This window comes from Chiloscyllium punctatum, chromosome 42 (genome assembly GCF_047496795.1).
Source record: "Chiloscyllium punctatum isolate Juve2018m chromosome 42, sChiPun1.3, whole genome shotgun sequence".
Classification (NCBI taxonomy): domain Eukaryota; kingdom Metazoa; phylum Chordata; class Chondrichthyes; order Orectolobiformes; family Hemiscylliidae; genus Chiloscyllium; species Chiloscyllium punctatum.
Genome location: NC_092780.1, coordinates 17,622,024 through 17,627,028, shown reverse-complemented (window position 1 = coordinate 17,627,028; position 5,005 = coordinate 17,622,024).

Sequence of the window (5,005 nt, the reverse complement as noted above, 5' to 3'; positions counted from 1 at the left end):
ACATCCAGATGTTTTATAGCTGAAGGGAAAATATTGCTGATTGGTTCTAAGCAATATGACGCCGCAGGATTTGAATTCCATATCCTTCTGTGAAAACTGGAATCTTGAGAGTTTAACTGTTTACTGACCATCAGTCTGTGAGATGCAAATCTACAGGATAATCTCAAGGGTCCTTTGGCGTTATTCAATCAAACTTTGCACTACTGTTAGCAATCAACTAGATCTTTGAGGGGATCGTCTTAATCATGCATTTTACAGCATTGAAATCAGTTTTTGTGCATAGAGTTCTACAGTAACTTTAATTCGCTCAGCGAAATATTAGTTTTTGAACCAGCAATCCTATTGGATAATGTACAAAATCCCATCTGTGAGAGCAACCATCGTTTTGTCGCTGGCGCTGATGAAACCGGAAATGTGCATGTTCTGATGAAAGGGGCATTATTTATAGAATATAATCCTAATATTTTTGAAATTAGAGTTAGAGAATGCGGGTGTTGCTTCTTTCGTGAAGGCTTTCCTGTCGAACAAGAGGTCAGAACATCAGAACTTGGGCAGGAGTAGGCTCCACCTTTAATACAATCGTAGCTAAGCTCCTGTTGGTGTCCACTGCACTTTGTTGCTCTCCATAACCATTACTGATTTAAACATCTGTCTATTTCCTCTTTACTCTTGTTCAATGACCTGCTATTCACCACTTTCTGGTTTTCTGAATTGCACAGATCCAAGGTACTTTAAAAGTCATTTCTGGTTAAAATCTGCTACCCCTTATCTAAAGCCACAAACTCTCATTGAAGACTGCCCCACAAGAAGAAACATTCTGGCCATGTCTACTTTGTTAATCCCCTTTCACGACATACATACCAAAATTAGATCTCCTTCCATTTGCCTAAACTTGAGAAAGTACCGGCATAAATTTGTCAATCTCTTTTTTGTAAGACAAACCCCTCATCTCTGGAATCAATCTAGTGAACCTTCTCTGAATCAACTCCAATACAATTGTCTCCCTCCTCAAAGGAACAAAAATTATATAATATTTCGGATCACTAATGCCTTGTTCAGATGCAGAAAAGCTTCCCTTCTTTTATGCTCTATTCCTTTATATAGAGAATCTTTTGCTACCAGTTTTTAATATTTTGTACTAGCTTTCTTTCTGAATTTTGCCTTTACCACTTTTATTACATTTTTTAGTAATCCTTTTTGATCTTTAAAAGTTTCCCAATCTTCCAGCCTCCTAAGAAAAGCCTGGTCTTTGTAATGTAGTAGAGACACAGGTAGATAGGATAGTGAAGGTGGCGTTTAGTATGCTTTCCTTTATTAGTCAGAACATTGAGTATAGGGGTTGGGAGTTCATGTTGCAGTTGTACAGGAAGTTGGTTAGGCCACCTTTTGGAACATTGCGTGCAATTCTGGTCTCCTATAGGAAGGATGTTGTGAAACTTGAAAGGGTTCAGAAAAAGATTTACAAGGGTGTTGTTGGGATTGGAGGTATAGGGAGACCTGTCCTACCTACCAATCTTCCTTCCCACCTCTCCGATCTATCATCTTCATCCCCACCTCCACCCACCTATTGTACTCTTAGCAACCTTCTCCCCAGCCCCACCCTCCTCCCATTTATCTCTCCACCCCGGAGGCGCCCAGCCTCATTCCTGGTGAAGGGCTTTTGCCCGAAATATTGATTTTCCTGCTCCTCAGATGCTGCCTGACCTGCGGTGCTTTTCCAGCATCACTCTATTCTTGACTCTGATCTACAGCATCTGCAGTCCTCACTTTAGAATATATGAATAGGAAGGGGGAGGGATAGGGGTTGAGAATGTATTTCTGGAAAAACATAGCAGGTCAGGCAGCATCTGAGGAGCAGGAGAATCGAAATTTCGGGTGAAAGTCCTTTATCAGCTCATTCCTGATTCTCCTGCTCCTTGGATGCTGCCTGACCTGCTGTGCTTTTGCAGCATAACACTCTTGACTCTAATCTTCAGCATCTGCAGTCCTCACTTTCACTTGGAGGGATATGGACTAAGTACTGGCAAATGGGACTAGATAAGCTTAAGGTATCTGGTCGGCAAGGACAAGTTGGACCAAAGGGTCTGTTTCCATGCTGTACATCTCTATGACACGGTAACAAGATCTGAATGAAGAAGGTTTGAATGGACTCTTATTGAACCAAGTCTCCGTACCTTATGTAAAAGAGTTGATGAATATTCATCTGTTTGCACTAGCATGGTATCCAGTCCTCATCTGCCTAAGTATTGTAACATTAATGTATTCCTATCCTTGCTTTCTTTTACCCCACATACTTTCAGATGGTCTTCTAGCTTGTGCAACTTGCTTTGTACATCAGCTGCTGATGGGAAACCAGGATCAAGAGTAAATAAGTACAAGAGATCCAATCTTTATAAAGCTACCCATAATAACACTGGCAGCTATCACATCAACAAATCTCTCAGAATTCTCACAGTCAAAGCTGGCAATCCTGTCGATGGGTTTTTCTGTGAAAGTAAAAGGCACTGAGGCACTGTATGCCTCTGGTGCAGCCTGAAACAACCTGCCTTCAATGCTCAAATTTCATGGAGGCAGTGGATGAATCTTACCAGAAATTCCTCTAATTGCTCAGGAAGATTGACTTACAGGGAAGACCAAAGAAATGTAGCTGAAAGGGGAAGTTCACCCAGAGAATGAGAATAGTTGAATATGAAGGCAAGGAATGTTTGGATGAGAATCTCCAAGCCACCAATATACTGAGCCAAAGTGAGGATGGGGTGTTAAGCAGCTAGACAGAAGCAGCCTTTGTGATCAGGAGGGCAAGATCAAAAGCTAAGCTCAGGACTGAAAATCTGCCGAGTGGAATCTGATGGTTGGGAATGGGAGGAAGAGAGGTGACAACAACAATTCGCACTTGTGACTGAAGATAATTAGTTTGACTCTCCTAGTTCTTGGAAGAAAATTGGACAGATAGTCAAGCAGGTGAATGGCAACCTTGTAGAGTTGTCATTAGTCAACATGTGTCCCATGTCTGCAGTGATTGTAGACTAGAGAAAGGAAGATCAGAATCACTGACAGCTCCCTCAACAGCTCACAGATTTTAATTAAAAAAAAGATTCCTGCCATGGGCACAGAACAGTCTTTCTGCATTTTACCAAGCACCTCCGAAAGGTCAAACTCAATTTTCTTTCCAGCTTATTTCCATTTTCCTGTAAATTACATTGATATATTAGATGATATATCAGAGGAACACAATGGTCACAAAATCTCACATTATCGAAATGTTACAAAAGTCAGTCAATTTAGATTTATATAAATTGACTTTATTGATGTGTGAAAGTGTATGGGTGAAAAACTATGCCAGTAATGTAGAAAAATGTAGTTTAATTTTCCTATCACAAGTTGATTTTATTCTATTTACAAAAAAGGCACCGACAAAGATAAGTTGCGATTAACTACCCCTTCATAGCAATGTGAAATTGATTGTGAGAACAACCATGAAAATACTGATTTTTCTTTTACACCAAGAATGTAAATGTCCAATGTAGGCGCTGATCCTTAAAGCCACAATCAACCAACCAGGCTGACAGTACCTTTCCAACTCATGACAACTGCAAAAGACAAGGGCAGCAGTTACATGGGAACACATCCACCTATGAAGCTCCACCAAAATCTGCTCCCTGTCCTGACGTGGAAGTATATTGCAGTGACATCAGCATCAATGGATGAAATATCTTGGAATCTTAATGGCATTGTGTCCATTTACAGCAAATGGACTGCAGCAAATCAAGAAATCAGCTCACCAGCACCTTGTTAACAGCAACAAGGTATGGACAAGAGATACTGGTCCAGCCAGTGCCACCCACATCCCATGAATGGATTTTAAAAATCAGAAGTGTTCCACATCATAATATCTTAACCAAATCTTCTGACGAAAAGAGAACTGAAGAAATACCTTTCTACTTAGGAAATCAATTATACATTCAGAATTTACATTACATTTCTAAGGAGAATTCAAATAGATTAGATTCCTCACAAACAAAGCACATCTCAGTCATTCAGGCATTAAGGAATCTTACTTTAATACCATATAAATGCCATTCTTTGAATTTTATCTTGGCAACAGCAATTAAAACTTATACTTGGATTGCTTATCAAATAAGAGACTGCTTTTTCCTACTGTCTGAGAGCCATCTCATATTGTGCTTTTGGTTTCCACATAGACATTGACCTACTTGTTGGTTCTTTGATAAACATCTATTTTTCAATTGATATTGTCTCGGTTTTCTGTACTAATAAACTCAAGTATGGCACTTGATTACCCACTTTTTAGGAGGAGTACATATTTAACTCTGTCTCTTATGCAAGAGAATTACAATCTGGCTGTTATTTTAGATAAAATTTTTCCAAAAGAAAGGTAATAACCTCAACTGGCTTTTTTCCTTTGGGATGGGATTGATAGACCCTCTTAAGTCATAGAGATGTGCAGCATGGAAACAGACCCTTCGGTCCAACCCGTCCATGCTGACCAGATATCCCAACCCAATCTAGTCCCACCTGCCAGCACCCGGCCCATATCCCTCCAAACCCTTCCTATTTATATACCCATCCAAATGCCTCTTAAATGTTGCAATTGTACCAGCATCCACCACATCCTCTGGCAGCTCATTCCATACACGTGCCACCTTCTGCGTGAAAAAGTTGCCCTAGTGTCTTGGGAATCTAGCTTTCTCTGCCTGAAGTTGAAAGGCATTAACTGGGCAGTGCTCAAGATCTAGAATACTTCCAAAAATAAAAATAAAACAAATGGCTAGGATTGAAACACACTAACTCTTCATAATCTTCCGCAATCTTTAGTAATCTTGTCATATTTAAAAAGGTCACAGCAGCAGCCGTGTGCCTTTTTCCTCACTTATTATACAGTAGTTACATGACCAATGGGTACTGCAGTGCAGAAATGCCAGAGGATAATTATATGATCTGAAACCAGATTGTAAATCAAAATTAGAAAAGGCTAAAAATACTC